Source organism: Rhopalosiphum maidis, chromosome 2 (assembly GCF_003676215.2).
Source record: "Rhopalosiphum maidis isolate BTI-1 chromosome 2, ASM367621v3, whole genome shotgun sequence".
In the NCBI taxonomy this organism is placed as follows: Eukaryota; Metazoa; Arthropoda; class Insecta; order Hemiptera; family Aphididae; genus Rhopalosiphum; species Rhopalosiphum maidis.
The window spans coordinates 70,845,287-70,871,209 of NC_040878.1; the positions used below are offsets into that span (position 1 = coordinate 70,845,287).

A 25,923-nucleotide genomic window follows, 5' to 3' on the forward strand; every position below is an offset into this window, starting at 1 on the left:
AACGATTATACGATTTCAACGATTTGACCTTTTACTCGTCTACAATAACAAAATTTTAGTATTATCTCTGGTGGCTAACCCGAAACGTGTGAATACTACAAAATGCGAAAAATATAGAATGACCACAGATATAAAATGTTCATAGAAACACGCGTATATCGCTAATGTTCAAATCGTTTATCAAGTATTTTATTCGACTCGATAACGTGAATTGACAGAAAAATTGCGAGAGCTCGAAAATATTTCAAAAAGTTTTGGATCTTGCAGTGTCGGCTTCATGTCATGTGGTCCAATAGTAATAAGATTCGATTATACTGTATCAAAGATACGAATGGATCCCGTGCGGGTTAAAAATATAAAGCCGTCGTGGTACCTACTGATCAATACATATAATATTGTATTGATATTGAAATTCAATGCACAAGAAAAAATATTTAATCGTTGTCATTTTTTCGGTATTTAATGTTTAACCGACTTAACCAAAAAAAACTAAAAATAAATAGATTAAAAACCGAATGTAACAGTGCGTGTTTGAGTAGCACATCATTATGATGAAAACTGACGTTTTAGAAAATTCTAGGAGACATTTAAAATGAAACAAACGCAAACCTTCAAATTCTTTGTATTGACTTTTTTCAACGTTTAGAAACGAAACTAGGACAGCGACAATTTTGTCATCTATATACGCAACGACATTTTTTATACAAAATTTAAGATAAAATAATTTTTCAAAGCAAAAACTACATTTATTTTTATATAAACTTGTATATTTAACAATAGCGTTCATAACTTTTTTAATAATTTATCTCCATACAATAGTTACAAACTATAATAACATTGTGTAAATAATTTTAAATAATTTTAAAAATACCTTTAGTAAACTTTACTATTAAACGATTCATAATATCATAATGGCATTAAAAATCCACATGATTATGATGAACATTTAAAAAAAATGCAATGCTGTAGTTGACATTATACTATATTAGATTGATAACAATGTATTATAAAAAATAAAATACAAAAACTCATGAAAAGTTGAGTGTATAATATATTCCAATTGAGACAAATAGTTATATTCCATTCCAATGTTAAGTTTAAATTTTTTTAAATATAAAACTTTATAGCAATATGCTCTAGAGAGTCTCTGAAAAACAATCTCATCATGAATTGAGGAATTAATTGCTTGATTTTTAGAACAAGTGAACTTTTTTAATAACTTTTCTTTGGAAAGAAGATAACACGACAACAACTATACTTTAATACTATCCAAAATTATATTTCGTCCACGAATATTCGACTAGCTGGGAATACATTACGTATGGGTTACATAACTTAAAATTAAAAACGAGGTACACCGAAAATAATACAATGGTAATCATAGCAATAGTCGTATTTATTACGGTATATTCGAATAATTTAACCGTTCGGAAAACACCTCGATGGCTTAAAATGGGTATTACACAACGTTTTAATACCGCGGTGTGGTCGATATTTGAAATACTCCTTTCCTACACCCTTTACCACTTGCCCAACCCAACTCGTTCTCCGGCTATAATTGGTTTTCTTGACACGAATTTCGGATTAAAAATGATAAAATAAAATACGCGACCGGAAGCCGGTGGCGAGGGTTGGATGGAGCATTGTTAGCACAGCCCCTCTTCACTTCAGTTCCCTTTTCCCTTCTTTTTTGAAACTTGTACCGTTCGGATCTGAAGTAGGATGTAAAGGACCTTGTATTTTTCATAATTTTTTTTGCCGACATCGTCGTCAAAACCCGTTTTCAAGATGAGTATATTATGTGAGAATTAAGTGCGAGATAAAAAAAAAATATATTATAATATTATAATAGACGTCAAACGACAAGGATTGTGGATCTATAATCTTTAAAGTTTATAAGTCAAAGCAAAATTTTTATATCACAATAAAAAATGATGGGATCAGCTATAACCTTTGTAGCAGATTTTGTCCCTATATAATATTCATAAAATATTATATCAGTCTTAGTAGTACAAGCATTTTCATTCTATAATATTGTAATATATACTATACATGAATAAGTGATTGTGGTAGTGTTTTTCTAGTCACACATACATCACAGTTGTATTTTGTGTCCGTCCATCTGTCCATTAGTTACTATAATACCAAAATAGTTACAATTGTTGATATTAAGAAATAAATAATTAAATAATAATAATATTTTAATACTGCAATTAAATGAATAAATAATTTTATAACAGTTCCACTCAAAGTGTATCCATCTAGTATTAAAACACGATTGTTTAATGTGTAGTGTCATAATAATAAACAGTATTAAAAATTAGGTAGTAAATTATGAATGTAATCAAATTTTTTTTAGATTGTACATGGAATTATAGTTTATTGCGCTGAATTAAAATACATTTAGAATCAGCAGGAAATTTAGCACGATTTAAGAGTGGACTTTTCTATTTTTATTTTTAAACTCGATTACGTTCCCTATTACTTTAACCTAACCTAACCTATTTTTGATAGATGACAGTAAAAAAATCAATTTTTAATATTACTTGGCTACTTGTCTTGTTTATTTATCGTATTTGTATGTTATCCATGTACTTATCCAGCTTCCGAGTACCTAATGTGGTTATAGAATACATGTGTGTATAGTTCCATTGACAAAATATCAAATTCTCAAAAGGTAGTTCATACACGAATTTAATATAATGATACATTAGTGTACAATAAAGGTGTCGTTCATCGTGGTATATGCGTATTGTAATATAATATAATATTATAAATAATAATATAAAACACGAATGTTCAAAATAGTTATAAAGTATTTCGGTCAGGATCAATACAAGGCAAAAATAGGATTCGGGATAACTACCTTACTGAAGCGAACCGATAACATATTTCACTCTGATGGCGCATATTATGTAATTTTTAATTTTAATTATAATCATACAATACAATAATAATATATATAGAGGAATATTTATATTATGTTCATACATAATGCATAATACATACTATGTATCGTCAGTTGTCACCGTTGGACGTTGCAACAAACACTGCGAAAGAAGGTCGAACGTCTATGGTTAAAACAAACGTCGAAACGACATAGTTCGGGATTGTTACTGACCTAACAACAGCGTTTCCCCATTAGCGAAATGTGGTTTGTATAACGTCAACATTTCGCGAAAACTCTTAAAGAAACTATTTAGAAAAAAAAACAAGGCGTTTTTCCCGAATAAACGGCATTCGACGCGCTCTTTGAAATTACATCCCTGATCTTTATATATAATATAATATATTGCGCTAAACCTAATACATTGCATATCATCCCAAACTAAAATAATATTGCTTTATGTCATTGTGAATTTTTTTAAGTTTCCGATACTTGTGTATTATTTTGACTACCAATATTTTTGCATATCTTAGATTCTGCGATGAGCGATTTCCAATAACAAACTGAATCTAGTTTGTACTTTAGTGGATCAAAAGTAGAAATTGTTTAATACTTTTAAAATAATCGAAAGAGAAGGGGGGAATACAAATATTTTTTAAATTGTAATTGTAATACGTACTATTATTATTATTAAGTTATCACGATGGTTTCGCCTTATAACCATAGTTTTTTCACCGAATACAATAATTTATCATTGAATTCAAAATTAACACATAAATTATATTATAAGGTATACACTCCACACTTACTGCACTGCAGAACGATTGCCTACTTGACAGATTCTTATGTACAAATAAAATTACAACCTGGCTTAAATTTAATTTCCACTCAATTATAGTGTTATTTCATAATTATATTAATAGAAATTTTAGAATACATTTTTTTTTTTGTGTTTGTGTTTACTACACTTGAGTTTATATTATACATTATAAGATACCAATATTAAAAAATGGTCTTTTAGCCCGTTTAAAATATAAAAAAATATAAATAAATAAAATATGTGAGTACCCTTAATTTAAAGATATAAAATAAATAATAATTAAAATGATAGTTATATCACTTTATAGATTGTTTTTATAATTCGTGGGCATACGGTGATTTTACCAACATACGCATTACATTTTCGATTGTCAAAATAAAGTTCAAAAATTATCGATGTATATAATATTAGGAATTTATGGTTGTAAAAGATACAGTTTACTAAATTGTTATTATTATTATTATTATTATTTTTATCGAACAATATAGTATAATAAGAATTTGAAACTTTTCCCTGTTGGCTTTCGATTTGCAGACAACACCATATATTTACACGATTCAACAGTTCAGTCGTTCGATTGTGGTTCTCAAACACATAACATAAAACCATAATAAAATGACGGAATCTATTATTCCCCCCGGAAAAGGACTTGTTCTAAAATTCAGTTTTATAGGCTTGCATTGAGCCTGGAAGTCTTGTTTCGTATTTGTGGTCAACAATACAAAAACTGATTTCTCATAAACTGAGTTCGTCCGACATACATTATACTACATTTTATTGTTTAGATATCACTGAATTTGTATTTGAGTTAATTTATAATATCCACAAATGATGATAGTATTGTTATTTTAATTCAGCAGTATTCGAACTATAGACAACATATTTGTATGCGTTAAACAAATAATTTTCTCGACCAAAATAATTTCGATCACATTGTTATATTACTTTAAATACTTTTCACATTTTAGTTCTACATTACTAAAAATCAAAACAAACCAAATAAAAACTAACAGAATAAACTTTCGGTTTAAGCTAATAAATGTTCTTAATTTTTGTTTCTTCGTAATATTGAAACTTGGAATAAGTAGGTACATGATATTACGTATAAGATTATATTTTAAAGTGGGTATTATAATTTTTCAAATCAGCAATACCACGGAATCCTTTTTGTATAATATATTGTTGTACACGATAATAAATATTCATAATATATAGTTTATATTTTGATTTAATTCATTGATCTCAATAAATTCATTATTTGAATACAATTATTAAGAGCACACAATTTCGTAATATATTAAGTATATTAATATAACTTTACATAAAAATTTCAAACTTGAATCAATTATATATTAATCAATAAACAATAACATAATCTGTATTTACTGCAAATTATAATTTACAATATACTATTTAGGAACAATAATTGTTTATAGTTGGTTTTGAAAATCAAATAAATTTAGCATTCTAAATTATTTACACCAATAGCCGAATCACAGTAATAAATTTCAAGTTATAGTGGGTTAGGTATAATAGAATAACTATTCTTTTAATAGCATATTATCAGAGTTCATTGTACAGTTTAAAGCAGAAAAACAGATGTACTAAAATCATTATCACAACTCACAAGACACCGTGTGTTAAAGCAACTAGCAAGCATAATAGAAAACGCACAATTTAAAGTATACTGTACATGTCTCATCAATATTTATACCAAAATTATAAAATTATAAATATTATAAACCAAAAACAAGCAATCGCAGTAAAAAAGAAGGTTCTGGGGTAACATCATGTAACACTCATCTTGTAGACTTGTCGATATGTCACTGTGCTGTTATTAGTCTCATTACTATTCTACCGCACCTCATAAAAGAAAAAGAAATTTATAATACGATGACATACACAAAAAATTATATATAAATAAATATAAAAATAGAATAATATTATTATCTACCTATATATATATATATATATATATATTATTTTTAATACATATTATAAAAATTATACATTTTTAAAAATTTGAATTTATATTCATCAAAATAATATTAGAAAAATACGTATAAATTTAAAAACATGCTATCATTTAAAACAGGTTACTATCGGGATTTTGTTGAATAAAAATAAAAATATTTTAGTATTTATTTTTTAATTAATTGTGTGCAGAAAAATACTTGATACTAACTATAGACGCAATCAGTGCAAAAAAAAATAATATTTTCAAAAGATCAATTGAAATTTTATATTTTTATATGAACTCTGTTAGTTATGTTTTTTATCTGATGCTCCATTGGGTAACTGAGTGCTTTACCGAGTATACATTTATTATTATTAGGTATATATGAAATCTAATTAAATTTACAAGTGACAAAACCTTTTACGCTAACATTATTATTATATGGACGCATATTATTAAATTAAATTATTATATTATAATGCATGTAGTTAAACAATTTAAAATTTCATAATCATAAATTTTAAATTTTACCAAAATCTTTAATTTAAATTTAAATATATTTATTTCCATTTGTATTGCCTATAATTTATGCTTTAATCTTACAATATAAAATTAATTGGTCAATTTAAATCTAAGAACTCTATTTTACTTCAATTTTTTTTGATAAAAAAACACAGACAATAATTCAAGGTTATAGCTTAACACAATAGTTTTATTTTAGATACTGAGCGAAGCGATGAATGTATTGATTTTACAATAATGTGTATTTTTGTGTGTGAAGACACATTTTTTAGTAAAAAAAAAATGTTTAGATTGGCAACTTTAAGAGTAGTGTCTGAAAGTAAATTCGATCTATTTGAAAGTTTGGGAGTCAACAATATTGTTTATTAGGATAAAAATTGAGATAAAACGGGAATTTTTGATCAAATCGGTTTATTTTTTTGTTATAACTAAAAAAAAATTACCTACATTACTTGGAATTTTCGCAAAATTTTATATAATACACAATACACTGAATATTTTCCCTTAGTATAAGTAACATTGATAGTAAAATATTTTGAATTTTTTTGAGTGATATACATACATTTAACTTTTTTTTTAATTATTTTATCTATATAAATGTTAATAATAAATTCTTCATAAGCCTTTACTATGGTTTTATAAAAATATTAAAGATAAATAATCCCGATTTTTTATCAGAAATTATAGTAACATAAATTACCTACTTTAATAGCAAAATAAATATATGTTATAGTAGGTACATATGTAAACTAAATACTTAGTAGTATAGGCTGACAGATTATCTTCGCTCACAATCGTTTTCTTATGTATTGATTCATCACAGAATTCCAATTTAGTACATTCATTAAGTACACTGACATACTTAATGACGAGGTACACTCGATGCCTACTACACAGCGAGCGGTTACCTACTTACTTTTTCCCTTTAATTTTTAACCATGTTCAATAAATCAGAATATTGTAAATATTATTCATTTGCAACAATCCAAAGAAATTAAAGTATTTCCAATTTTATATTAAAAAATGAACTACTATGCATTTATCGTACAAAAATATATTTTTATTATTAATCTTCCGTAGGTTTGTAAAATTTTAAAAGGTTGTAACACCTCAAATCTCTTTATAGATTGTTATTTTATTATAATTTGTCTCTTGTAAAGGTCGTTTTTCTCGCGGTGCTTTAAATAAGTTAAGCCGTAGGATTATGGTAAAAAAAATATAAGCATGCCACAAGCGCATCTGTTTTTGATAAAATCTTGGTTATTTCCGGTACTGAAACAGAATTGAGTTTTTTCGAACGCTGCAACGGTTCAATATGTATATATTAACAAGAACAAAAAGACGGGTAAGTATAATTTTGAATTGCTAGGGGCTTAATACTTGATTGGGAAAATAATTGAATATTCTTTTTTAACAATTGTAAATTTATCAAGAGCACACAAACAAACTGATTGCGATGAGTAAAAAAAAAAAATCCACAACAACACCAATTGGTTTCTCTCGCATTTTCACCCCAGACGAGTCTAAAACGAACAATCCTCTTTCGCCTATACTCGGATATAATTTATATAGATGTTATACATCATATTGTCCTCTGGCTGGCGCGTTACCCCGTAATAAATAGTGGCTTATTACTCAAAATGTCCGTCCTTCTCTCGCAGACACAATAAAACACGGCATATACTATATACGGCTCTGTCGTCGTATAATATGTTGCGCGATGAAGACCGTACGATATAATATATTACGTAGATATTATATAATATAATACACAGTCGGTAGATAAAGTTAAATAATTTCCGTTTCGAAAACCTCGACGAGATCGCGGGTTTACGGTTCAACACGATGATAATATTATATAAAATATTGGTGGTGGATCACATCCACTTATGATTTTTTCCCGTTACCGTTTGCCAGTCGAACATAATATAAATTGCCCAGGCAGTGCAAAGATACCTGACAACAAATAGATGAAAAACATCTGTGCATAAAAATAAACATATAGGTCTGCATACCTATATTTTATATCACGTTATTCGTTTGTGTATAATTTGATTAGATTTTTTGTTCATTACGTATTTTTTTTACAATTTATTACAATTCAAATATTTTTTTATTTCATCGTATGGTTTTGGAATACGTATCAAGTTCCATAGGAAAAGATCCATTAGTTTAGGTATTGTAGGATATATTTTTGACAAAATTCTAAATTATTAAACGATAAAAAATATATAATGTAAATACCTACTGGTAAATGTAAATGTATATAATACGCAATATGTAGGTATTATAATATATTGCCGTGAACGAGCAAACTGATTTTTTTCTCTACGGAGAAGAGCACAAAACACAATTATTTAAGAAATGCAACTGAAATTGGTGTATAGAAAATAATAAGCAAATTAAAAAAAAAATGTATAATCAAATTAAAGCTACACCTTATCAATTAATCACTCAAATTCCGTCATAATCTCATGGAATAAAAAAAAATAAATAAATAAATTAATAATAAATAATAAATCTGTCACTTTATTCTCAGTACTGGCTATGAACAAAAATTGGTTCAAAGATTTCATAGCAAGTAAAATTCGTGTAAACCAAAATTTGTTATTAGAAATCGTTAATTTTAAACTATATTGCTAAATGCCTAGACAAAACAAAAATTTATTTCTACAAAGATTTTCTATTGTCAAACTAAAATCATTTTCAATGATTATTTTTAATTAATTTGTAAAAACGTGTTATTATCTTGAATTTAATTTTTAATTTTTTTTTACTATAGATTATGAAGTGAGTTGGACGGATATAATTATGTATACAACTTAAAATATTATTATTCCGATCTCATACTTTACCCGCTTTGTTCACCTAACCTAACCTAACCCAAAGAAACGAATTTTTTAATCGCTTAATATAAATTTCAGTATTTTAGGTTTATGTAATAATTACGATGTAGATAACAATGATAATTTCTTAATTTATTTTCTCCACATATTATAGTACGCTAGATGTACGTTTAAAAGGTTTAAATTGAACAATTTAACTTTTTGTCAATTCAAACTCTCAAAATAATCAATACTATAGCAGTACTTGCTATTTTATTAAAAACTGTTATTACTAAAAGTATTTCATAAATAAAATATTACGGTATTAAATCGAACAAACGATTGTATGCCCTTTTTATGGTCGGACCCCGGGTAACGGTACGCTACACAAATATTTATCTTATGCATTTTTAAATATTATACCTACACATAAGTATCTAATTCCTTACTTGTGCTAATTATTAAATAGATAATCATTTATTAATTTATAAATATTTCTAAAATAATTATATTACATGTCTTTCTTTAAAAAAAATGGATTTAGCTCTTCTCTCAAATTTAAATCAGTCCCTGATGTTTTTAATAATAAAACGCCGATTATAGTATATTATTGTTGTGGTCACAGTGCCTTATAAAAAATTCCCAGCTAAATTTTATTACGTGTTCAGCTTATACAATGTACCATTGTACCACGTTATGCACAACTATATTATACTATCATACACTAAACAACAATAATATAAACGTCGATGACTCTAAATCTGCGACAAATCGAATATCGTTTTTTTGTATTTATCGAATGGCCTGTTGCTTATATGTTGTGTTTTTTTTATATGTAAATTTTCGTGGCGTTATGTAATGTTTTTGTTATAAAAGATCAAGATGTATAAAAATATGACTAATATACCTAACGGTTAACGGTAAACATTTTTCCACGCGCCAACAAGATATTTTTACATTTTTGTATATATAATAATATTATTATTGTTATCGATTTATTATAATATTTTAATAGTATTATACTATCTGTATTATCCGACTTAGCCCGATAAAACAAACAATATAAAATACGGCACTTAGCTTATTTTAGTGTTAACATAATATCTCAGTCCGCGGTGCAGCGTGCCAGCGTCACTGAACCTTGCTTTGTGGTCAAATTCAACCGAATGGATACAACTACACTTGATGTATTTCTGTGTCCCTAAATATAATAACTTCATGAACTATTAATCGATTTAACCTCTACTCGCGAAAATTAACTGTTTTAATATATAATACTAGTTTATATATTATATGGCATAAAATCAATACAAATATAAAAAAGTAAAAGTTTACCAATCAAACGTTGTTCAAACTATTCTCCAAACTTTTCTAATATCACTGAAAAATATCTCTGAAATACTCGTCAAAATCGATCGAATAGTTTTTAAATCTTAAAAACCACAACCACATATATATATTTGATATTCCCTTTTAAATATATCATCGTTATAATTTTTTAAGATTTTTGCTATTTTGAATGACAACATACTCTTTTGATTTTACATTTTAAACCAGGATATTAGTTAAGACGAACTGAGCAGTAGATCAACATTTTACGGGATATTATATAATACTACCTACTTTGCTCATCATAACTTAAAAATACTCATAGTAATAAATAATATAATTCATAAGCCAGTTCGTCAGAAATTCAATTTTTATGTATCGAAATATTCCAAAAAATATCTTACTTTGGAATGAGGAATTAAAAAAGTAAAAAAAATAATAAAAATATAATTTTTGAATACAATTTTGTCTTTTGAACAATTAAAAATAAAAAGCATTTTTCAAAAAGGTCAATAGTTTTTGAAATAATACGTTTCTTATACGTTAAATAGATCACTCCGGTGGTATATGTATTACTTATTCCAATAAATATTATGATTGTCGAATTGTGGGTACTAAACGTATTGAACCTATTATTTGTAAAAGGTCGTGACCGATATTACGCAGACCCAGTGCGCGTATGCCAGAAAAACAAAGAGAGAGAGAGAGAGAGAGAGAAAACCGAAAGCAAAAACCATCCGATGGTATGGCGACCGGCCGTCAAGACGATAACGACGTCAATGTAGGCGGCGGCGTATATCACATCATTCACATCACACACGACAATATGCGCAGAAACCGTTTGCGAGAAATATCATAAAAAATAATATAAAAGCAATAAGAAAAACAAGAATAGTGTTTGAAACGTGAAAACCGTAAAAACCGAACGACGCCACCGCATCGTAATAATACATTGAATTCTTCGTACACGTCATATAAACATTGAACCATACAACCCCGCCCCTGAGTTTTCCCATTTTCGCGTGCGTGTACGGCAATATTATTATTGTTATTATGCCTTCGGTCGGTACGTCATTGTGGTGTGAGCGTAAAATAGGCTTTGTAAAAAAAATAAAATAATGACTCGCACGATGAACATAAACGTATAGCAAAAAAAAAAAGATTTAGTGTGCCAAATCAGTACGTCGTCGCTTTGGTAGATTTAGCGAACGGTGTCATTCGGGGGTAGCCGGGTGTACACCTATACTTTTTTGTGTTTTACTTACATGGCATCGTACAACGCACCGATGATCTTTAGATAAAATGTAATATTATATTGTTATGTATGCTTAAATGGTAAACGAGTATTATAGGCAGATATTATAATTTATAATGTCGTTATTAACTACACCATTGATTAAATATGACCCAAAAAATACTCCATTACCGAGATACATATTCTTCGCGAAAAGCTTTAATACGAAATTTTAAATTCACTAATATTGATTTTTGATTCCCGGCTGTGTTCTCTACCAAAGTGGGCCTATCTAGTACCAATATTATACCGATTCCGATTATAAACGGATAAAATAGTTATCAAAACATTTTTGAACTTTCAATACAATTTACATGATAACGACTTATTTAATCTTTTTTAAAGTGAGCATACAAAACATACGATACGACATTTTGTTTTTAAATTTTGAGTACTAAAAATTTTAATATTTTATGATATTAGGCTGAAGAAATTAACTAAAAAATTATGTAAGAAAATAATTTTCAAATAAACTCTGTGACGAGTTTAAATATTATGTACTTAGATATTTCATTAGATAAAATATGTTAGTTAATAGAAATGTCTAAAAGTAAGTACCTACCTTTAAACAAAAAAAAACAACATAATTAATGTTCGTGTAGCGCGATTTTGACATGTGCGTGCGAAAGTGCTCTGTTATTTCTTTTACACTAGTTACACACACTAATTATTACTTACAACGCAATCGAAACAAACAACAATACTAAGAAAATAGCCTATATTGAACTTCTTAAAAATAATCGGTATCGAGCCCCCTTTAGAGGACGCTTTACCAACGTGTGTTGTCTCCGTCTTACAAATGTACAACATAGTTAAAACCATTTCACGCGGGTAAGAACCACTCAGGCTGTAGTCCAAGTTAAGCAACCAAATTTCCACACTAGAAAGAAGAGATTTTGAACTACATAAAATCGTTTTTATTTTTTCAATATCAGAACTATAAAAATAATTTTTTCAAGTTTAAAAACCACAATAATAATGGATTTTGAAATGATAAGATCTCTTTTTGCATTAGTGTGATATCAAAACTAAAAACAATGTTGCACAGCCAACGTTTTCCTTTATAGTGTGAAAATTGGGTTGTTTAACTTAAGCCATAGTTCTTGTCCACGTGAAATGCTTTTTAATGTTTTTATTATATTATACGTCTGTAAGACGGAGACAACACATGCGAATGAAGCGTCCTCTTAGACATTTTAGTATCGTTTTTATATTTACACGTTTTTAAATTTGTAGCCTGTTGTTAGATTAACTATAGATTATAGTTTGTAAATACTCGTAGTATTAATAAAGTATTTAAATATACCTAATTTATATTTATATGTTACCAAAATCCAAAAATAAAGAAGTGAAAAAAGTTAATAATTTTTATTTATTAAGATATTAAATATACAACAGTTCAACACCATTATGCATTAATCGCTAAAAAAACAGTATGGGTATTGAGTGCTTATTTCAGTGTTCGGCTTGTGTGTGGAAAAATAGAGAGCGATTGATTATTCCAACTAAATTTTTAAATATTCTAGTGTATTTCTACTTTTTCCCAATTAAGACGCATGAGAGGGTTATTATAATTGTTAATTTATCGTGGTTATATTTACATAATTATAGTTAATATATTGTTTCATAAAAAAAAAAAAAATTCACAAAATGTATGTAAATTGTAAATTGTATGTTATCTGATGCATCAATACGTATAAACCATTTACATAAACATTAATAAATCTCAACATTTAACTCAGCCGACTATGTATATGTTATCGTAAATTCTGAAGAGAACAAAAATTGCAGATGACGTCTGCTGTCCTAAAAGATAAGAAGACTAACTTAGATGAATAATATTCTCATTTATGGAATTTATTAAATAAAGTTTGTAGAGTAAAAAAAATATTTGTTTACTCTATAAAAATGATTTTGGTTAATTTTGTTGAAAGCTTATAGACATCATCCGTGGTGTCAGCTTAGTTTTTATATATTATATTATGTTTTCAATTATAATTATAATTACATTGGGACAGATTTTAGTCAATTAAGGCAAAAATTAATTGTTATGTAAATATTAAAATATATAATTATAAATGTATATATATATATATATATATTGAGATTACGATTGAAACAAAATATGTAGTAAAATAAAACTCATATATATGTACTCAATTAAAATGTTTGTTTTTTTCCCCACTTTGTCTATAAAATTCATTCGGATTATAAGACTCACTCTGTGCTAGTCCCAAAGTGATTTTTATGAACGGCGTTCACTGTGTATTATAATATTTTATAATTGATAAATATAATCATATTATATATTTTATTAACTAATAAACGAGAGAGGTATATCTTTTAAACGGAATGTATAGGGTGACACACCCCCCACCCTTATATCCGCTGTCGTATTATACGCGATATGTGTATAAATTATATTATACAACATGATGTATAATATTTATAGACTTATTGTCACTAAATTCTAGCCTAGCCGCCTAGGCCTCGAATTTCGTTATTATTATGATTAATTTTCATCTCGCGTAATAAATGTATTTTATACGAAAACGCGAAAATGGCACCGCATTAATCTAATCACTTTTGCGGATCGCAATGTCATTACGTGTTATGCGTTTATTATAAATTTATAATATACAAGATATTATAATAAATACGTATAATTTTTTTAAATACACCACTGTCGATGGAACATATTTTCACGGAATTGGCGATTTTTTCATTTATCTCTGTGAACGATTTGCAGTTTATTGCAGTGTGTGTACATCTACATGCTACATATTATTATTATTTTATTATATTCACCGCGCATATTATTATATTTTTGGCTTATAAAACCCACATAATCGTTGTAAACGCTATTCGTTTTCTGATCAAACGGTGTTCCGTGTCTACAAACCGTATAAATAGATATAGGTAGTATTGTTTCATAATCGATTTGCGATATTGTACCCGTTGTTTTACACTGTACAGTAATATCGTATTATTACGATTTTACGGTGGCTATAAAATACGTTTCAATTTATCATTATAATATAGGTACGTAAGTACACTATTTTACTTCAGAGCCGACGATAAGAAAGAAAAATGAAAATTATAATAATAGTAATAGGTTTTAGTAGCGTCTACACGTGCGTATAAATAAATATTATAATAATATATAGCGTTGTGAAACGATTTCGTAAAATAGATAAATTTAAATAATAATGACATTTATTTTTTCTCTTTTTAAATAAATTCCATCGCCATTTACCCGTGACGCGTTAACATTTTCGAAATGACCAGCTGTACTATATAACTAAGTATTATAGGTAGAAGGGCTTTAAATTTAAAATTCAAATGACGCTACACCGGTATCGGAACCAGTCGGGCTGGTATAGGTTACTACCTATAGGTACGTCTATCATTATTGTTGTTTATAATAATTTGATATTAATTTGTATTATTATTTTGTTCTGTTTTGTGTTAAAACAACAATATTTACTTTGCCATTTGCTCGCATTCAACAAGTTTTCCGAAATGGCTGATATTTTTTCGGAAGTAAGGAGTAAACGCTACGCATACGTAATGTATTCAATACACTATTGTTAATACGTTATAGAAAACGCCGAAATACGATTGCAATACAAAATAAATGACGCGAGACGTTGCTATTTGGACATAATTGGCTTGGCCCCGTTTAACGTCATTCGAATAATAACGAGTGTTTGTATAGATAGCGATGATCCATTTTACGAGATACTTGCTATCACAAAAACTGTTTACGTTTTGAAAATATTTTTAATATTTTAAATCGTTTTTGTTTTTTAAATTTTTTACAACGAGAATTATTTATTTCTTATTTCGAAGAAAAATGTATTTTTAGAATACTTATTCATTACATAAAATTTATATTTTGACGAGTAATCAATAAGTTATATATATATATAATTTATTAAATTTTAGATGAGTCAAATGGAGTGATACAGACTACAGAAGTTCCTCGTAAAATATTTGTTCACTACTCCGTTCATCAAAACTTTAAATATTTATAATAACAATATTTATTCTCCGCACGAATAAACACACGGTGTTATATCGTTGTATCTCGGTCTTATAGTGTATCAGCTCACTGGCAAATCGTTAATTTTTTTAATAGAATTTTATATAATTATTTTAAAATTAACTGAAGAATTTAAGTTAATACAATATTGACAATTCTTTTAGTTATATTAAGCTCGACTTTACCAGGAAAAAAGTTTTACCATTTTTTATGTTAAATTTAAATTTAATTTTCCTGTACATATCACAAATGGCGCTACTAATATTTTATCTCTCAATATTTCGTGGACGAAAATTAGGTCCATAAAACTATGTATACAATCTGCAGATCCGTAGTATTATTTTCAATTTAGAAAAAACCCATGACGATTGGATTTGTGGTTCTCGAGATCATTGGCTTTTAAAATTTACACCATATCCATGGTAACATTTCCTAGAACCTTTTTGCATCACCCCCTATCGAGTAAAATTGTGAATTCAAACCATCCATTGAGCCACTCGAATGCACAAAAAATGTCATAAAATTCGGTCCAATCGTTTGGGAGAAGTTCAGTAATATACACATAATATATATATATATATATATTATACACACGCAAAATAATTGGATTTATATAAAAATAAACAACTTGTCCGAAATATAATTGTTTTGAATTGAAATACTGCGAATAATACGAATTATATTTCGGAACATAAAATTAAAAATGTATGATGTCATCCAAACAAGTGAAAACTTGAAAAATAATGAAGATAGAAAAATTAAATATAAAAATGTAGTTTATCCGTAAACATTTTTTGTAACGACTTAAAACAGTTAAAACTATGGAAAAGCAATATTTTCAAAAACGTTAAAGAGTATTCTGAAATAACGAACGTGCTGAGTTTTATAGATCCCCATATATTATAATAATAATACCAACCGTAAAATACAATTCAAATTAGGTATGTTTCGAACTTATTTAACATAATAATAATCGCGATGATCTGATCATATTCCCGTCGCTATTATTTTTCAAAAATCGTGTTTTGTTTAGTGTATATATAAATATAATATGATGTATCTAACAATGCCACACCGTGTAGTGCTTACAGGACAGCGTTCCTCGCAGTATAGTTTAGTAGTTTAAACTTTAAACTTTAAACTCCTATAATCGCAATTAATTATCATCAGCGTATTAGTTGTATATAGGCATTATCTACCTTTGCTTTTTTTACTGACACGTCAATTTCACACTTTAAAATTTGAAACTTTGGCTAATTTTTATACACGAATAATGTACAAAACTATGTTAAAATATTTTTTTTTTTCGTAATAATAATTCTTTCTGACCGACAACAATACAAGTTAGGTTTAGTAACAGTAATTATACATACGTAGTATAACGATTTCCAGTTGTATCATTATTTCAAATTTATTATACAATATAATATGTAGTTAATAGTTATATTTGTTTAACAGTCTAAATATTTATCTGCAGATCGATATAATAAGTAATGGTGAGAAGAGAGTGTGTGTAAAATAATTTTAATTTTAGTTACAAAATTGTGCATTTTGTGTAACAATAAATTATTAATCATGTAGTTTTTGAGCAAAATGTTTAAATAATATGCAGGTGCTTATATAGGTCGTAGATTCAGGATTTCTGTATAAGCCGAAATTGTATTTCTCTGATCAACTGTGAGAAGATTTTTATTTTATTCCCAGACATAGTGTTAATACAGATTAGTAAATAAAATATTTGTATATTATAAACACTGTAGTATGCTTATTACAAGTCAACATTATAATCATACAATTATAGATATAAATAAATCACGAATGTGATGGACACTGTTCAAATAGAAATGATGAAAACCAAATAATAAAACAATGCATTATATTATTACAAAAATATATGGCTTAATAAGTAATAATGATATCGTTTATTCATTATTTATTTAATAAACGTTAATAACGGACATATTGTTTTATCATACGACTTAAACTGTAGTGTAAATAGCATTTCAATATTAATTAATGAACTCGTTTAAAAACAATAATTATAAGTACACATTAATGAAACCGGGGCTGTGGCTCACTAAATAAAAACAATAATAGCAGAAATATCGCCATTACAAAAATAAAACATACCATTGTAATCACGATTATTGTTACGAAATACCCGAAGTAAATTGATTGCATTTTCGTATAAATGAGAAAAATTTACTGTATGAAACTATGTGTATATATGATGTAATATGCATTTTTTCGTTGCGAGAATCATTTGCCATATTCATTTAACATAACAATTTAATCAAATAGAATTTGTTATAGGTATGGTATGATATTGCATACTTGTAGGTACAATGTACAGTCTCTCAGCCTCATCTGCTCCAAAAAAGAGAAATGTCTAATACTTTTAATCCATACGGGCACAACTTTACTAAATACTGTGGAAGTTGTACACAATATAACTAATACAAGTTTAACAATAACCCCTAAATAATATTATATCATCCCATTTAAAACGCACCAAGTTTGCTTTTGTCAGAAAGGAATTTGAAATTTACATTTTATCGTAAATACTATAATACTCACGTATATAACACAAAAAATATAGAGGTATCCACGCCAATGATATCTAGGACGTCATTTGTAGGTTGTAAGTAGTATTTAGTATTTAACTAATGTATAAATTACATAGAAATTACGGGATTTAACGTAAAACAATATTACAGTAACGCTCGAGCGTTTAAAAAAAATTAATTCACCGCAGGTCATTATAAAACGGTACAAAAGATATTATATTATGAAATGAAATAATAATAATAATATAATTATGGTATAATATAATATAATATATAGTATATTATATACCTACTTAGATACTTGTACATAATTGCATTTTTTCTCGATTCATAGTAAGGTGCGGATTAATAAAAAGCTAGTAATTATAGCGTACAAGGTCCGTTAAAAAATATATATTTTTCCGTTCAAAAAACAAATTATTAAAATAAGAAAGTCTTGGGTAACTGTTATGGTAGTGATGTCTTGGTTTAAGTAAACCGTATTTACATAAATATAATAAACCTACTACAGTTGTAATGAATGTTATTAGTAATTACAGAGGTAATAAGAGCGAGCTACCAGAGGACTCTCGACCCAGTTATAACTGAGTATATTGTTCAATGCTGGTGCAGGCGATGAGAACTTATGACAACATGATAATATATTTTCATACACAGTATTATCGTGTCCAAATTGTTGAGTTTACAAGGTACATATTATATAGTCAAATAAAATAAATTTTACACAACATGTACATTGTACTTTGCGGAGGGTTCAAAATTTTCTAATAGAGGTTCACATCCTTTGCTAGGTATAAAATTAATATTTAGACTACGTCTATATTCTTATCGCCAGCTCCGTATTATACAGCAGTATGGATTTTAGATTGGGAAATTATACCCGTAAGAAATTAAATATAGTTGAATAGCTATTTATAGATTCTACTGTATGATATTAAACTTAATTAAATGGGTATTTATAATTTATACTGCTTACAATTTAAGAACTTTAATAGAAAAATATTAATTAATAAGAAATTAAATATATTTTTGCCTAGCACGTCAAACATGAACGCTGACAAGTGTCAGTTAACCCGGTAAAGCTAATCCAATAATTTATTTAATTTATTCGGAATACCGAACTCAGACTGTAACTGTGATGTATAAATGTAATCGAAATCAACATAATATTTGAAATATGTTTTTTTTAGTTTGTACCACCGATGAAATAATAATTTTTATTTTCATACAAAACATTTAGATACAGTCACATCATTAACTAAACTAGGTACGTTATAATATATTTTTACATTCAAATTCGATACTTTAAATCAGTTTTTGACGTTCTTGTTTTCTAGAGATATAGGTAAACATCGAAATTGCTAATATTATTTTCAATCCGCACACAAATATTGTAATTCCAGTATTGTTAGTTTCAACATGATATCCAGGAGTGGGATATGGTTGAAATATGAATATAAACAAGATAATTTGGAATAATATGTCTAATTCTATAAGAACAAACATTATCAACAAAGTTTAGGTACGAGTATTGACTGTTGGATTCACCGGAAACTGGAAATCAATATTAATAAGTAATAAAATGATTTTATTTTTTATCCAAAAAAATATCAATAATAATTTGTTACAACTCATTAGAGGTTTTTAAATGTATACGTATTCCTCTAATATTATTTTGATAAATTAATTAATATATTTTTTTAAAGTAATATTAATAATATGAATTATAATTATTCTATAGATAATAATATTGTGTTCTAATTTTAAAATATTGTAGATTTAAAGTCTTAATCATATAAAACGAGTTTAAAATGTTTTAAAAATCGATTATAATACGAGGTGTAGCTGAATACTAACGAGTCATTACCTAAAGAGTAATCAGAATGACTAATGAGATGTCTTTTAAATTGTTATGTGTTATTTTTATTTCGTACAGACTAAGAAATATTATATTAAATTGCCGATGAAGTTTAGTTATAGTTTATTTTTTTGCTAAAAATAATTTGAAAATCGATATAGTCGAATTGTTATTTGTTAATGTTCAAGTATTTTATTTTCATTACAATGCAGATAAATTTTACAATACTATTTTATATTTTTATTAGTTTTTGGAACATTGATCTTTATAGGTATAGGTAAACATCGAAATTGCGTGTGTGTTATTTTTGATGTATTATCTCACTGCTCACAAATATTGTAATTATTCTTTTGTCTATTTATACATATAGACTTCGTGTCTTCCTAGTATACAATTTATACTGGATATCATTACTTTCAATATGATTTCTGACATTTGTTTCGAAATACGAATGTAACGAATACAAACAAGATAATTTGGAAATGTAATTGCATATCGACGAACATCACCGATAAGTATACAAGTATTGACTTTTGTATTTACCGGAAAGCCAATATTGATGCGTTCTGGTGGAAAACCAATTTACGGCCACCAACAAACTGTTTGCACCTACAAACTATTAAAATACACGCAATATACATAGTAATTCGACGAACACAATCACTCCCATTATTTTCTACAATAATGTAATTATTTATAAATCCATAAATCTGATTATTGTAATTTTTAAATATTATATTTGGAGACCATAGTTTTAAATTTGTAAGATTTGTTTTACAACTTAAGGAGTGTTCTATGGAGATAAAAACTTCTATTACTCAGATAACAACCTCTTTTTATACAATAAATTATTTAGAGGATTATTTTTCCGAAGATGTTGACGTATCAACATCAAAATTTGAATTATTTAACTTTTACTAAAAAGTAAAAATACTGATGATGAGTTTGGAAGATATGGAGACTATGGTGATTTTTAATTTTAATCATTTATATAAATCTAGCAACATTTATAATTTATTATGATTTTTTCCAATTATAATAAATATAAACCTAATAATGGATAAATTTATATTTTTTCACAATACTTATTTTAAAGCCTATAATACTCTTAATATAAACAATTTTAATAACTAAGAAATAATACATAAAGCACTTAATAATTTAGATTAAAAAAAGTTGGTTCAGATTTTTAAAAAAAAAGTTTGTATTCTATATAGCACCTTAAGAATACTTCAAAATTTCAAAAATCAAAATTTGAATAGATTTAGTATTAAAATATTAAAGCAAAATAATGAAGGAGAAAATACACTCTGTATAATTTAAATATGTGTGTAACGTATGGTACAGTGTGCCGTAGAGAAAACTTTAATAAACATAACAATTTGGAATAATACAATGTATGAATAACCCAACTTGGATGGAATATTACTCATGTGTATACGTACATTATACATAATCATCATACATATTAATGCCATGTATAGGTACTTATCAAATATCGAATAATACGTCGTATATAATATTTCAATGAAAATGTTTCGGAGCTTAAAATGATTTTCAGATTTTAAATACCTACTCAGAATATAATAATAATACAAACCTAACAGTAATACCACTAACGTCGATAAAAATAAAGTATAGTTCGAACGTTATGCGTGTAATACCGGGAAAAAAGCACATATTTTTTTTAAGCTGAAGCGAATGATGTGTGCACAGATTGTACGACATTTAAAAATTTATAAATTATTTGGATTAGAAGTTGAAACATTATAATGTATACCTTATTAGTTATTATCCAGTGTGATTCGTCGAACACGTTCAGTGTTCATCCGTCTCCCTCACACACACTCACAAAGTTTTTAATAATTTTGAATAATGATTTTTATTACATTTAAGAAGTGTTCTTTTGACAATAAAAACACATTTTTTTCTTTCATTAAAACCAATCATTTTTACTGAAAATTTTGATAAGCAAATAATTTTTTTGAAAATATTTGTGTGTATCTAAATCAAAGCTCAAATAATATTTTTCTGAATTATTAAAATGTATATATGTACTAAAGATTAGGCTTTTTAAAAATGTTGTGTTAATATTTCAAATTGAAATCCTAAAAATGTATATGGAGGTAGGTATAATATTTATATTGCACACACTTTTCGTTTTATTTTAAATTGTAAAACATTAAATCTTGTATATTATACGGTTATAAATGATACCCGTGCTTATATATTATTATATTGAATAGCTGTATAATAATGTATATATTATATTATTACAGTACGTATAGCTTATATAAATGCAAATATTTTTAGTTTTTTCAAGTGATCGGCAGACAAAAGCTAATACCTATTTATGTACCTATATATAAGCATTTTAAAGCCACAGAACAAAGAATATTAATTCTATGATTTTTCTTTCCGAAAATATTGAAAAAATTGAGCGGTCTCATTTTTTAAAACAAAAATTAATATATACAGCTTAATATTTATTGGTTTAGGTTAAAAAAAAAATACACACATTTCATTATCGTTTACAATTATGGCTACTCAAGAATCGTTTGAATAAAAAAATCAGTTTTTACCAGGATCTATTCTAATGATTTTTGTCAACAACGTATTAAATTTGTTCTACCCCTCTATCACTGGGCACACTTATAACTACTTTAAATGTAAAATATCATTCTTTTTATAAATTAAATATAGTAAAAATTTTTTAATATAACAATATAATTAACAAACGTTGCAAAAATGAGTATATTTTGACTAAAAATAAAATACTTATGAATTTTATTATAATATTTATAGCGCATATAACTAATAGTGTATTTATGCTGCATTGCTAATACTGAATCTAACATGGGAAATATGTCTATATTAAATGTAAGCAAGTATAGGTAATTGACTTTCGAAAAATAATCTTTAAAATAATACATATAACTGGTATACAAATTTAATATGTAATATTTAAAATTTGAAAATCAATCCACTTAATTCCCACAAAATTATGGTATAGATGGTTTTTAAAAAATATAATTTTTGAATCATTTCATCAACTTCCTCACCCGTATTGTCATATAACATTATCAATAATATAAAAATGTATTTCCAACGGCACAAAAATTTTCTCAATATCACAAAGCTCAACATAATACCTTGGTTTTTACTTCGAAAAAAACAAACGTGTTGCTTATTGCGGTACAATTAGTTTGGATATTTTAATTGATTTAATATAATAAAAACTTTTAAAACCTATTTTCATTTCGAAAGCTGATTATAAAATATTTATATTAATATAAAACTGTTATTAAAAATTGATTTTTTTAAATTTACTTTTCTAAAAACCAGCGTGAAATCTGTAACTGTATTGTCTGTATTACAAATTTAATTTATTATTTGAGTTTTTAAAATAGAGATTCTTATAATAATATTAATAATAACTTAATATGAGTAATAAGTATATATTATATAACTAATTTTAAACATTTTCCAATTCAAATATTATACTCTCATGTTTTAACTAGATTAAAGTTGTGGAAAAAATAATAATGGATGATCCGCAATCTCGACTATAATTAAAAGCGATTAAGACAAGCAGGCTTCTCACTGTGATACGCTTTAAATAAATTAAACTCCTTCGTAAATGTAATAAACTAAAACAAAGTATGCGTGTCTTCATTAATTTGTATATTCCTTAATAAAAACATTTTGATAAAACAAAAATCCTTTTGTTGGTCTCAATCGACCCAATCGACTTTAATGAAAAAACTAAAATTATATTTTATTTATCACTGGTTTTCTAAAACGGTTCAATGAATATAGATAAACTTTTTTTAGTATTTTTTTTTCTTTTTGATTTCAGAACAACAATAAATACATCATTTTGTGCTAAAAACATTCTAACTTCCGAACATATCTGGTCAAGCCATTGGTTAAAACGACGTTTCTAACATTTTAGCGATTTTCGTGAAAACTACTGGAAACTGGAAAGTTCCTCACTTTCGAATACAATCTATGTTCAATTTCCAATCTGTAGAGGTGCTGTATAAAACTTTTTAAGCTTTTTTACTACCAAAAAAAAAGTGTTAACCGAAAAAAACACACGTCATTGTAAAACCTATAGCTTCCTTGCCCCAAACTGAATCTAAAAAGAAACATATGAAATCCCTTAAGAATAACAATGTTTGTGTTTCTGAATAAAATCATAACAAAATATAAAAACAGATTACTTTTCTTATTATTACTTAAAAAATGTACTTGGACAATGGATATGTAAATATTTTTAATGTATTGAAATATAAATATTATTTCTGATGTACCATTTTAAAATTTAAAATCCCATGATTAATGGTAGAAACATGGACTATATAGATTAAATATAACAATTTTAATTTTTAATTTAATTTAATTAGATGAAAATTTAAACCACTTAAAAGGTATTTTTAGGGGTATTTTTAAAAAATATATACAATTTACAAAAGCAAAATTATCTGTTTACCTATACATTTTATATCCACTTAAAAATCTAAAATGTTTTCAAATACTTGTAATACAATATTATACTCAAGTATATACCTACAACGTTTAATGACCATAATTATATACATATTTTTAGTAAAAAAAAACTATTATGTTAAAAAATTAATTTTTAATGCATTCGAAAATTGAATTTATTTATTTTTATTATACATTTTGCTTATTCTTAACTCATATAATCTACGTATTATTTACAAATAATTTATAAATTGCCTATAAGGAATAAATTAACGTAAAAAAAAAATGATTCTATTTTTAAAAAAATTAGAACATTTTAAATAAATTGTATTTTATATCACTTTTACTGATCCTAATAGTTTCATTTGATTAGAAATATTTAGTTAATGATAATACGATTTATAAATAAATGTATTATTATTTTTAATTTATTCATTACTTATATCTCTTTGAGATTACGTTATGAAGATATTTCAGGTTAGTATTGACTTAAAAGATTTGAATTATTTTGAAAACTAAAGGTAGATTAGATTGGATAATTTGTTAAATGGTTCACTGATTCGCGTTTGCGTGTTTTTTTTTTTTTTATAAAATCAACCCCCAAATTAACATAATATTATATCTTAATATGCATAAGGCTAATTTATATAATTATGTTAATTCAATTATAAACCAAAACGCGTTTATTTAATTATTATAATTAATGCTGGGGAACCCAAGGCGAGATGGGTCTCAAAATATTTGTTTCAACATAAAATATTACTTTACTTCAATATTTTATTGTTATATTATATATAATATATCAAGAGATAATTGTATTCTTTGGGATACATTCATGAAACTTGACACAATTTTCAGTTTTTAAAACGCAACATAGCTTTTTATATTTCAGTTTTAACTTATAAACAATTTTAGATTATAATATAATGTATTAATGTGTAAAGTGAATTTGTAACGAAAAAACAAAGTTTTTCAATTTCCACTAGTTTTTATTTAGGTAACAATAATCTAGAAAAAAAGAGACAATTATGATATTCGATACATTTTTATTATGATTCTATAAATATTCTATGAAATTAATCAAAAATCTTCGTAAAATATTATGTTTATAATAATTAATGATATTTGATTGTTTCCTACTAATGAATTTTTAAGACAAAATAATAATATCTTGTCTATATTGTTAAAAAAATTCTATTGAAAAAATGTAATACAAAGTAATTATAACAATTAATATAATATGATAACAAAAATATGAATGCGAGTTAATATGCTTAATTATTCTTAGGTCATAGATGAAAGCGCTATCGTATAACAAAAAGTATCTA

General features: G+C 26.2%; 1 protein-coding gene across 1 annotated transcript in view; it reads right to left on the bottom strand.

The window, feature by feature from the left end:
* LOC113554154 (AT-rich binding protein-like) overlaps positions 1-25,923 on the bottom strand; it is a 61,987-nt gene that overhangs the window by 13,654 nt on the left and 22,410 nt on the right. The window lies entirely within an intron of this gene.